Genomic DNA, 13,562 nt, shown 5'->3' on the forward strand with positions numbered 1-13,562 from the left:
TGACTGAGTCATCCAGGTGACCCATGGATGGACATTTTTATAGAATGGGAAACAAATCCCTATAAGTGTAAAATACTGGTGTTGCCAATGAATAAAGTCTTAAGTATTCCATGCTCACATGCCTTTGTGGAGATGATATTTAGCTTGACATCATCAAAACCAGAAACCAGTGTAATGTGGATTTGATGACAGAGCTGCAAGACAAAATGAATTGTATATTGGGTTGTATTCAGTTTCACTACTACCGAAAGAAAGGAAGGATGTCCTAAAGATTGCAGGCAGTTCAGAGAAATAGTATTAGAGAAGGATTTAGAAGGATTACAGCTATTCTATTGTATCATGAGGTCAAAAGAAATAGGTTATTATTACTTTTTATTGAATATGGATAATATGTTAATTAGTCCTATTATATATGTTTGCTCTTTAAAAATATTATATTCGTATATCTAAAGAATACATATTAACATAGCATAATATATATAGCATAACTGCAACATACAATAGAGTTTTAAAGGATTTAATTTTTTTTTTTTTTTTTTTTAAATTTTTATTTATTTATGATAGTCACAGAGAGATAGAGAGAGAGGCAGAGACACAGGCAGAGGGAGAAGCAGGCTCCATGCACCGGGAGCCCGACGTGGGATTCGATCCCGGGTCTCCAGGATCGCGCCCTGGGCCAAAGGCAGGCGCCAAACCGCTGCGCCACCCAGGGATCCCGAGTTTTAAAGGATTTAAAGAATTGCTCTATTAGAAGGCAGAAAGAAATATTATGAAAATATTATTATACTTTACACACTGTTTAGACCTATTAATTACTGCTAATTACCACTTTCTTATTTTTATTTAAATATTTGCATTTATGTAAAATTCTTATAATTTCAAATGAACATCTACTCTATATTTCTATATTCAAATAATAACACATGTGTATGATTATTTATTGTGTATTATATTATTATGATTTTGTTTGTTTGGTATGGGTTTGGTTTTCTAAAAAGCTGGTGATTCTACCTAGATAAATGCCTTATAATCAGCTCCAGCCCCACCTGGATGCCCTCCCCCTCTTCCCACAGGATGCATGAAAGCAGATATAACTTACTCAGGCCTATAAACACTGATCTAACTTACAATACTCAGTCTTCCAACTAAAAATTTGAAGGGGAGCTAATCAGATATCAAATAATGTAGGAATGGACTAATGGGTAATTCAACTACCTCTATATGGAGCAAATATACAAAAGGACTGTTCTAGTTAATGTGGAAAGAAATAGCATGGAGGAATACCATCTAAAAGAAGCAAGAAGTCTGGCATAAAAAAAAATCTAGAAGAATCTAAGCTCAAGAAAAAAATGACTTAAGCAAATGAAAATTTCTTCTTTTTCTCTTAATTTTTATTTAAATTAAATTAGCCAACATAAAGTAATCATTAGTTTCAGATGCAGTGTTCAATATTTACCACTTGCATATAACACCTAGTGCTAAAAAAAAAAAAAAAAAACACCTAGTGCTCATCAAATGAAAATTTCTAACAGCTGCTTTGTGTAGAATTATTTATTTATTTGATTTTTTTTTAATTTTAAAAGATTTTATCTATTTATTCATGAGAGACACACACACACACAGAGGCAGAGACATAGATAATGGGAGAAGCAGGCCCCCCATGGGAAGCCCCATATGGGACTCCATCCCAGGACCCTAGGATCAGGCCCCTGAGTGGAAGGCAGATGCTCAGCCACTGAGCCACCTAGGGTCCCAATGAAGAACAATTTAAAGAGAACATGAAATCAATGACTCAAGGGCTCAAAGTTCCTTAAACAACAGAATGAGCTGAGAAGGAATATTGCAGAAGAAGAAAAAAAATGAGTATAAATTCTTTTTTAAATGAAATGGGCAGAATAAGAATGAAAAAGAAACAGCAGAAAAGTGAATTCATGACTTAGAGCAAAGGTTTGAAATGATAACCCTGGATGCAGATAAAATATCAAAAAATTAATGTAATTAGAATGACAATAGATAAAGGTAAGAGGTGATTTTTTTTAAAATAAAGATTTAATTCATCTATCCATGAGAGACACGGAGACACAGGCAGAGGGAGAAGCAGGCTCCATGCAGGGAGCCAGATGTGGGACTTGATCCCGGAACTCCAGGATCACACCCTGAGCTGAAGGCAGACACTTAACCACTGGGATACCCAGGCATCCCAAGAGGTGATGTTTTTAACTAAGAGTAGTTGGTGTTCCTGAAGTGCAGAGTAAAAAGAACACAATAGTTGTAAATGACAGAAAACCCTACCATTTTTCAACTTTATCTGAATGTATAACCATGCACTTGTATTTCTATCATTTATAAATGCAAATACCTTGAGGAAAGTATAGAAAAAAGGGAAATAGAAAAAGTCATTAGGTGACTTCTCTGTTCAACTTCCTGTCCCTCCCCCCAACAAAATCAGAAGTATACATACAAACAGAAAATTTTAAAAAATGTTTCATCAGTAAAATTCTAAATACATTGTTAAGATCTAATGATGTATAAAGTACAAGATAACTTCTTGAAAAATATAAAAACAACAGATTAACTTTTAAAGCAGTAGAGGAAAAAAATGAAGCAAAGAAATTGTTGATCAAATAAAAGGTATGAAAATTAAAAGGAATAAAGGAGAAAGAATGCACTGCAAATGAAAAACACAAAATAAGGTGGCAGAAGGCCAAACTTAAACACAGCACAGCACATATGAATAAATTCACCAATTGCAACAGAGATTAAAAGTCAGCTATTTGATATTTACAGGAGACATTCTGAAAGCAGAATGACACCAGAAACCTGAAAATAAAGACATGAAAAGAGATAATCAAGAAAATTCTACTTATGAGTACAGCAATCGTGGTATCAACAACCAGGGCAAACAAATAAAAAATGAAAAAGAAAAAAAATGAAGATGAAGAACTTGTTGGCCATTTTTATGTCTTCTTTGAGAATTGCTGATTCAGGTCCTTTGCCCACTTTTTAATTAGATGGCTTATTGTGGTTATTGTTGTTCTTTTTGTTTTGCTGTTGAGTTATAGGAATTCCTTTATATTTTGCTTATTAATCCTTTATCAGGCATATGGTTTGCAAATATCTTCTCCCATTCCATAGATTGTCTTTTCACTTTGTTGATGCTTTCCTTTGCTATTCAGAAGCTTTTTAGTTTGATGCAATCTCATTTGTCTCTTTTTGCTTTTGTTGTCTGTGCTTTTTGTTGTCATGTTGTTGTGCTATCATGACTAAAAGGTCATTGCCAAGACAAATGTCAAGAGTTTTCTCTAGGTTTCCTTCTAGTAGTTTCATATTTTTAGGTCTTACATTTAAGTCTTAAATCCATTTTAAGTTGACTTTGTATATGGTGTGAGATAAGAGTCCAATTTCATTCTTCTGGATGTTGATATCCAGTCTTTCCAACACCACTTATTTTTATTTTTATTTTTTTTATTTATTTATTTTTCACCACTTATTTTTTAAAATTAAGAAAAAATTTAAGATTTTATTTATTACACACACACACACACACACACACACACACACACATACACCAAGCACAAGCAGAAGGAGTGGCAGAGGGAGAGGAAGAAGCAGGCTCCCGACCTAGCAGAGAGACCAATGTGGGGCTGGATCCAGGATCCTGAGATCCTGACCTAAGCAGAAGGCAGATCCTTAGCAGACTGAGCCACCTGTTTATCCCCCACAACACCACTTATCGAAGAGACTTCCCTCTCCCATTATGTGTTCTTGGCACCCTGGTAGAAGATCAGTTGACTATAAGTGGTGAATGGGTTTGTGAAAAGGTGCTCAATATCACTAATCATTGGAGAAATGCAAAGCAAAACCACAATGAGATTTAAATTTGGTGATGTTTTGAGGAATAAGATGAGTAACTCGAATATTGATTGCTTTACCACTTACCAAAAAATAACCAGTTAGAAAATAATATTGGAGAAAGAGATTTAATTCTAAAGTGTAATTTAGTAAACCCTCAGATCTGCTGTAGCCATCTACAATCATCATCAGCAATGACGATATGCCTATTGTGGGACAGAATGAGCCTCATTCTGGGTTCAGGATATTGTTGCACAGCATTTCCAGGAGAGTTTTCCCAACATCTCTGCCTTCAATGCTCCTTCTTCTTTAATTCAGTGGCTCAGTCTTGTTTTCTGGATTTGTTAATATATTCAATCTATTTACACTCAAATCTTGCTGGACTAAACTCTTGTCTCAGCTCTGAACTTTTCTGTGTTACATTTAAAGTTTATCTATGTTGGGAAATCTTACCTGTACCTAATATTGGGAGGTAATCTTTTAAATTTATAATAAAATATAAGTATTGTTAATTTATAGTTTTAAAATACCCAATAAAATATTTTACTCTATAATTTATAAATATATAGTAAGGCATTTTGTTATATACTTATCCACATATAAAATATATTACATACATTTATCTATTCTAAATAAGTCATGTATAAAATACATAATAAGATAAATTGTATAAATTTAATTTTAAAATTGGAGCAATATGATATGTGCACTTACTGATATGCACATACATATACCTTTTATCTATTCATTGTAAAAAAATGACAATATGAGTTTTGGTGAGGATGTGGTCAAACAGGTCTCTTCATATACAGCAACTGTCAGTGTGAATTAAAAGCTATAAAAGAGTTTAATTCCTTTGACTTAGATATTCCATTTTCAGAATTCTTAAAAGAATGATCAGAGATTTGGGGCACCTCGGTGGCTCAGTTGCTTAAGCATCTGACTTCAGCTCAGGTCATATTCTCAGGGTCCTGGGATTGAGCCCGCATCAGGCTCCCTCTTCAGCAGGGAGTCTGGTTCTCCCTTTGCCCTTCTCTCTGCTTGTGCTCTCTCTCTCTCAAATAAATAAATAAAATCTTCAACAAAATTTTAAAAAAGAACTATCAGAGATTTATATATATTGATATTGAGACAACATTGTTTCTAATAGTAAAAGATTAGAAATGACTTAAAAATTGAACTGTAAAGTATTGATGAGGGGATAATGGCATATACATAACATCAAATATTATGTGGCCATTAAAAATCATATTTCAGGAAAATGCTGAAAGTACACTATCAGGTAAAAATGTGATATGGGTTATAAAATAGTGCATTTAGTGTGATCAATAGTACATATACATCTGGTTTAGCAGTCTGTTAGTTCACGTATCCATTCAATCTTATTTATTTATTTATTTATTTATTTATTTATTTATTTATTTATTTATTTATGGTGAAAAAATTTAGCTTTAGAATCAGTCAGCTGGACTCATTTTAGATGATCTCAATTTTGTTGGCAACATCTAAAGCATCATAGTTAGAAGCCTGATCAGGGTGTTAACCTTGGCCCTGTCAATGTCCTACAGCTTCTTCAGAGCCTGTTTGATCTGATGTGTATTGGCCTTAACATCCACAATAGACACAAGTGTGTTATTGTCTTCTGTGTTCTTCACAGCTGACTTGGTGGTTGGGGGACTTGATGGTAGCATGGTGGTCAGACTTGCTTCTCCTAGGGGCACTCTTCCAAGGATATTTGGGCTGCCCTCAGAGCTGTAGTGTCTTGGACTGTTAGAAGGCATGTGACCTGCAGATCTTTTTTTCTCTGGCTGTGGATGCCTTTTTGCACTACTTGCTTAGGCCTTGGCTTTGAGAAGGGCAGGGTTTCCCTTCTTTGTTTTCAGTGCCACCTTTGTAAAAAGCACACTTCTCTATTGAGAACAAGCATGATAAATATCAAAAATAGATTTATTTTGTACTTGTTTCACATTTTCTTTTGCTAAAAATATTTAAAGATTAGAAAAAATCTAATTTGTTTTTTTGAAAGATAAATAATTATGAGCACATACATAGTATCACCTTGATTTATTTGTAAATTTGATCACACCAGCTACTGTGATGGTTGTCTAAGAAACCTTTGGGAACCCCTTTCACCCCAGATGGGAATACATTCCCTGGCTCTATTTAGAGATGTCATTGAGAGGCAGATGAACTGTCTACCCCAGATGGGAATACATTCCCTGGCTCTATTTAGAGATGTCATTGAGAGGCAGATGAACTGTCCCTTACTGTTGCCCAGTTTCCCCAAAGCATTCCTTTTCCAACAGAGGAGATGACCAGATGGACTAGTAGATTTGGTAGAGAGTAAGCACAGAAACAGGTGCCAAGGAATACCATCATAGGAAGAGGACAGTGATCCATTAAATGAAGATTGCTTCATTCCACTGGAGTTCAGCACGTTTCAAAAGAGCCATCTAACCATTTGTTTTAAATTAGAAGGTGGCAGATGGAAGGTGTCATTCTGGCTCCTCATGGCTCTTTCTGATCTTGACTCTAGTTAACTTAAGATGGAGCCACCTCTTTATTCTGAGTAATTTTCCCTTAATAATGGTAAACAAGAGGTGCTCAGGACTTGCATGCAGGCACAGAGCAGGTAGCTCTGCGAGTCTCATTTGGGGCTTGAAAACCTTGACAACGTAGAGAAGTAGTTGGATATCAGAACAAGGCACCGTGCTTCTTCAGACAGTGGAGAAATCCAACATGTGAGGAACAGTGCCTGAAATTTCCTCTCAGGGTAAGTAAAAATTTTAGCCAGAATTTGAAGGTTGTTGAAGACCTATTAATTTAGGAGTATTTTCTGTATTTATTCCAATCATCCCCCCCATCATAAACACATAGCTCTTTGCACTAAACAGTCACACTAATTGGAAATGACAGAACCCTTCTGGCTAGCCCATCAGGCAAAGGGGGGGGGGACATTATAGAGAGAAACTGGGGTCTGTTTGCAGTCCTCTATCTGGAGAGGAGATGGCCTTGGGGGAAGATCTTTACAGGGTAACACATTCTCCTGTGAGGACTTTAGTCCTGACACTGGGTCTTGAAATTCCCATTTTTTATTCCTTCCTTTCACTCCTACTCACATCCTGTTGGAACAGGTCCTTTGGTTCCTAACCTGCTCTGGGGTTTGCTTCTAAGTGCAAAGCAGAAGTACATCTGCACTTTCTCAGCAAACTCATCATTTGAGTTGCTTCATAATTAGATTTTTCAAAAACCTCTCTCCTCATATATCAATTATTCCACTCCCTTAATCATCTTTCTCAGTTTTCTCCATGATCCTACTCATTTGTCAAACTGTCTGCGTCTGCGCTGCCGCATTAAAAAAAAAGAGTGATGCATACTAATAGTGTGCAATGTGCAATGTCTACTTGGCTGTCGTCTTGGGATTTTTCTCCCACGTTTTTCCTTCTGCTCCCCACGTGCCTTGCCAGATTACAGCATTGTTTCAGTATCTGAAGAAGTAGGTTGTTCAGTTTAATGTACTTTTAGATTTCTGTGATGGTGGTTTTAGAAGTAAAGTGTTCTGGAAATCAATGCTCTCTGTGTCTATGTCCCTGTATATATAGATCTAACTTTCTGAAACATCAACCAGTTTTACAATTAATTAACCCATGATAACCTTGATGATAACTCAAGAGACAAGATGAATTATGGAATGAATTCCTGATCTCACGGTGAATAGTTAGTATAAGAGGAAGATCTACCAGTTCTGGGCATAGAGCAACTAACCCTCCATTGCAAAGGGAGTGCCAGAGGGCCTTCCCCCCAAGTTCTGCTATGTGATTTAATCATGGTCCCAACCCCATCAAAATATCCACAAAAGAAAAAAGTACCAAGTTTTAGGCAACAAACACATATAAGGAAAGATATATATTTCCATAATTTGTCATGTAGGGCTTTCTGCAGAACCTGATACAAATATACTATCTTTGACATGTTCTCTCCTACTTGTAGACATTATTTTATGATGAGCATATATTTATTCTTTATTACAGTCACTAAACATGAGTGATTCACTTCTTCAATTGATCTATAAGAGTTTTTAAATGCCTTATTCACTGATAGATTCATTCTTTTATTCCACAGTTATTATGAGTTTACTATAAGCTGGGTACTGTCTAGGCACTGGGGACAGGATGGTAAGTAGAAATAGATATGGTCTCTGTCCTGATGGGTCTTATAAATTAATAGGGAAGACATATTAATCATAACATCCCACAAATACTAGTAAAATCACAGTAATGATAACTGGTGTCTGCAAAGTACCGTGGTGAATGGCTTGTGACTAGGATGTTTTGGATCTCTGACTCAGATTGGCTAGGATGTTGTGAATTTGCTTGTGGTGATCCTGGACCAAACAAGACACCATGTATAGAAATGCTTTTCTCTGTGACAGATCTGAAGGTGAGGTCATGTTGCATTGCCTATTTTTCATAGGGTTTGGTAGTTCTATTTTGTATTTACTACATACTTAACATTGTTTTATTCATCAGACTCATCAGATAATGAGTCCTAAATGTAATGTCTCCACTAGAATGATGCTTAGAAATTTTAAATATATATATTAATAATTAGATATATACCAAATATATATTCAATATACATATAGTATTTATATATAGTATTACATAGACAGATCCTGGAAAATCTGAAAATCATCTGGCTTGCTGGGATTCCATGTCCTTTGGATCAAAGTGAAATTTGACTCCAAACCTGGTAGGAAATTAGGTATGTTTTTCCTCCCAGCGTTCACCAACAAATGTCTGCATGGTACGTTTTCCTGAAGACTTGGGACCGAAGAGAATTGTGATGATGATTAAACCCCAGGGAAGCATAGCCAAAAAGCTACAAAAAACCAAAAAACCAAAACCAAAAAATAAAAAACATGGACATTCCAGGTTTAAAAAGTCCCTCAAGCATTTCCTTTCTTCCTTAGGGATTTTTTGCTGCTCACCTCTTCAGTTCAGTTTCTTTCATTTTCCCACATTGCTCAGTTCAACCCTGCTATGCCCTGGGGGTGTCTTTCAACAATTATTTTCTTTTGTTGAAGATAATAGGACTTACTGAAGAAAACATAAAAGGATCCCATTAGCAAATAAATGTGTGGAACTCTGGTTCAAATAATAGGATTTTTTAAACAGAGTTTTCAGTCTTTAGTACACAAATATATGTTGTAAATGTATAAGAAAGTGGTTTTTTTTTTTAAAGAAAGTGTTTTTTAAAAATCTTTAAAAAGAGCCATTTTAAGTATTTCTTAGAAATCGTATCAATTATGGTGACTTTGGCTATGCAAAGCACAAACTCTGACTTATAGTGATCTGAGCAACAAGGAATTTTATTGTTTTATGTGACCAGAAGTTCAGCTATAGGATAGTCTATCCTGTGGCTCAGTGACAACGTGAAGGGGTGAGGTTTTTCCCTTCTTTGCCTCTGCCACATTCATTTTTTAAAAAGATTTTATTTATTTATTTGAGACAGAGAGAGAGAGAGTGAGAAAGCATGAGCAAGGGGAGAGGCAGAGGCAGAGGCAGAGGGAGAAGGAGACTCCCTGCTGAGCAGGGATCCCAATGTTTGCCTCGATCCTGGGACCTGGGATTATGACCTGAGCCAAAGGCAGACCCTTAACCAACTGAGCCACCTGGGCACCCTGCCTCTGCCATATTCAGTGTTGAGTTTATACTCAGATTGGTAGCAGGATGGCTGAAGCAGGTACAGGTCTCAAATTTAGGATGGCAGTATCCTTAAGAAGAGGACTGACCATTTTTTCCTAGGGCTTTTTCTTATGAGATAAGAGACTTGTTTCAGAATCCCCCAGTAGACTATCTCTCACATGTCTTTGGCTAGAATTGGGTCTTAGCATTATTGCTAAGCTAATCCATAGCAAGTAGGATGGATGAGCCCTCCCTTAAGCACCTGGCTACATAAGGGATAAGTAGATACCTGCACAAAATTGAGGTTCCATTTGGAAGGAAATAAATGCTGGGCAGGCTGCTAATAATGTACATTAAAGATACATTGACTGAATTGTTCACCTCCTGAAATTTATATGTTGAAGCAGTAACCCTAATGCAACTGACTGTATTTGGGGATAGGGTCTCTAGGAAGTAATTAAGGTTAAGTGAGGTCATTAGGGTAGGGCTCTAATAGATAAGAATAGTAGCTTTATAAGAAGGGGAAGAGAGAAATAGAGAAAGGGAGTGCATATACCTGATAAAAGCCAGCTGAAGGCAATGTAAGAAGGCAGCCATCTGCAAGCCAGGAAGAACCCTCTCACTAGAAACCAGCCCTGCTGGACCTTGGTCTCAGACTTCTAGTCTCCAAACCTGATAGAAAATAAATTTCTGTTCTTTAAACCATCCAGTCTATGGCATTTTGTTATGGCAGCCCTAGCTGACTAATACACACATGAGTATAATAGGAAATTAAATTAGTACAATTTCTAGAAAAATTATAAAATGCTCCTTTTTCAATACTAGTACCATTCCCTAGAGATTGCTGCTAAATACAGTTTGTAGTATACTTTCTTAGTCTTTTTAATGCTTACTAAATGTCCCCATATGTTCACATGTACATACATGCATATATCATTGTACACACATGCTTTTTTCTTGTTTATTTTAACATTGACATTCTACTTATTGTTCTGCAAATTGTTTATTTTCACTCAGTAAAAATATATAACCCTACCTTGTTCCTTTTAAGAGTTGTATAGACATGTAGATGTATTATAATTTCTTCAGCTCTCTCAGTATGGAAGGACATTGTATCAAGGGACTCCCCCACTTACTTGAACATGGAACATCTGCTGGAATTTGTGTTCAGCACAATAGCCTTTTGGACCTGCTGATTGTAGCATTACAGGTTCCTTCTCTGTCTGTTCCTAAAAGAAGACTTACCTTCTTTGAGGCTCTCATGACATTTGACCATGGCAGAATGTAGTTGGCTGATAGTACCCAAAGGGCAAAATGATGCAGAGCATGAATGAATGACCATGTGCTGGATAGTCATCATCTGATTCCATGAAAAGTGCTAGCTTCCCATTACTTTAGGGGACCAAGCACTTTGTTCTTTCATATCTGATACTGTACTGTTATGGACGTTATTCCTTAGCAGCTGACTTATTCTCTCTTGGGTGAACGTTTCTATATGCTGCGTGGCTCGTATAGCATAAATCTGACTAATGAATTTATAGGCAGGGTTTGGGCAACATAAAAGATTCTGGCCCCCCTAAAAATGGCTTAAACATTTTCCTGTTGTTTGCAAGGAAAATTATTTCTCATGATTTATGTTGCTTGAACCTCATTTTATTTCTCAACAAACATTCGGCAAATGTAGGAAATCCACCCTAGAAAGACATTTGATCTTTAAACCCATTTAGTCCCATCAGTTGGGGTGATTAAAATAAACATGGGTGATTCTAACATGCCTGAGAGTTGACACAACCTCCTGGTTTGCAAAAGCCAAGATATTGTTGAATTTATCATAGACAAAGATGACCTTCACTTGGGAATTAGATTGGTTTCCAACAGAAAGATTATTCTGTAAATCCAGTTCCCATATGAATGCTGTTCATTGTTTGACACACATCTCTGTTTGTTGACTCCATTGTTGGAAGGTCCAGATAGAGCATTTTGGAAGGTTTGTCTAACAATTTAAGTTTTCATTTCTTCATTTTTAAAACCTCATTTGGCTTGGGCTTATTTTAAGTGATAGCACATAGAAATCAGAGCAAAGGAAAAGAACCCGAGTCCTTAAATTGATGGATCAGAGATTAAAAAAAATTTTTTAAATGAACTTTCTCTCAGGATACCTGGATGGCACAGTTGAATAAGTGTTTGACTCTTGGTTTCTGCACTGGTCATGATCTCAGGGTCCTAAGACTGAGCACCGAGTTGGGCTCTGAGGTCTGCAGAGGTGGCTTGGGATTCTCTCTCCCTCTCTCCCTCTGTCTTTCCCCACCACCTCTCTCTCAAATAAATAAATCTTTTTTTAAAATGAAACTTCTCTCTTGATTTCAAAAAATTATACAAAAAATGTCTTTCCTAAGTCCACTCAATCCTTTGTACCTCATTTTTCATCTATGGTGACTTTCTAGGCAAGGGTGATTTACAAATTGCCCAGACAGCAGACGCTAGAGGGGGAGATACTCCCCAGACTTCATTGTTTAAAGATGTTAATTTTATAACACTTCTTAGTTCTATCATATTCTTCTGCTAAAGTAATAGCCACCAATATTTTCATTCATTTTCATCATGGTGTTGCCACAAAGAATCAGGAATTCTTTTTTTAAAATTTTTCTATCGTTTTTATTTTTTAAAATTTAAATTAAATTTGCCAACATATAGTATAACACCCAGTGCTCATCACATCACATGTCCTTCTTAATGCGCATCATCCAGTTACCCCCTCCCCTCACCCACCTCCCTTTCTTTAAATTGGGAAAGAATATAGTCTTATTTACATTTCCATCCAAACACTTTCATGTATTACAAGTGCATGGCATATAATAATGGTGGAAAAGTATAATTATATAGCTACTAATGTACTAATACTCAAAAACATATTATGTATATATTCAATTGTATAGCCTGTGTGAATACCATATATGGTAAAATGTGTATCTATTATTATCATCACACATAGCGAATGCAATTTTATTTATTTATTTATCATTTTTTAAAGATTTTATTTATTTATTTGAGAGACAGAATGTGTGGGAGGAGGGGCATTAGGAAAGCAGACTCCCTGCTGAGCATGGAGCCAGACGAGGGGCTCAATCCCAGGACCCTGAGATCACGACCTGAGCTGAAGTCAGATGAGCCACCCTGGTGCCCCTTGGCTGATGCGGTTTTAATAATACATAGGAATGGTCCAGTCCACAGGTGTCCTAGAACTACTATAGATTTGCCTATGGGTCAACCAAGATCTAGGAAAGGTTAAGGAATTCTGTACAGGATACTATATTTTCCAAATCTTTTCCTCTCTTCTCCAGAGACAAGGGTCACCCAGAAAATGTTACCCTTAAATAGAGGAAGAGTTTCTTGTGTTCTCATATCCAGGAAGGCTACCTTGGGCAGGATGTTGATTAAAGATGTCATTTGACTCTCATCATTCTAGTCTTTAATCTGGATGTAACTAATAAGCACATACATTCGCCTACTGCCCGTATCTGAGATGTTTGATCACCAAGTAGGAGCTGCTTTAATAGAACATAACTTTAAGAAATCTTTCAGTTCACAAAGATGAATCTATCACATAACTCTGTGCCTCACAGGATAATAGACCCTGTTCTTCTCAACATGCAGAAAATGCTTGTTGTTAAGCTTCATTAAGAAAGTACTGTCCAGGGATCAGGTGATGGCATCTAGTCTTCATCTCCACTCTCATGGTGTACATCTGGCACCACCAAAGATACCTCATGGCTGGGGGGTGGGGAAGGGAGAGCACTGGAGAGATGCAGTGTTACAGATTGTTAGAGAATATCAAGATTCCTATCTGCAAATGCAGAATGTGTCCAGCTTTCAGGACACCTTGGTAATTTTGGGCGTCTTTTTCATTGCTGAAATGCATTTATGTGGTTCTTCCTTCTTTCCTTTCTTATTCTTTAAGAGGCTCCATGCCCATTGTGGAGCCCAGCATGTGTGTTGAACTCATGATTTTGAGATCAAGACCTG

At 36.6% G+C, this 13,562-nt stretch overlaps 1 protein-coding gene across 3 annotated transcripts in view; it reads left to right on the top strand.

The window, feature by feature from the left end:
- AGBL1 (AGBL carboxypeptidase 1) overlaps positions 1–13,562 on the top strand; it is a 716,025-nt gene that overhangs the window by 95,224 nt on the left and 607,239 nt on the right. The window lies entirely within an intron of this gene.

Source organism: Vulpes lagopus, chromosome 4, assembly GCF_018345385.1.
Source record: "Vulpes lagopus strain Blue_001 chromosome 4, ASM1834538v1, whole genome shotgun sequence".
NCBI lineage: Eukaryota > Metazoa > Chordata > Mammalia > Carnivora > Canidae > Vulpes > Vulpes lagopus.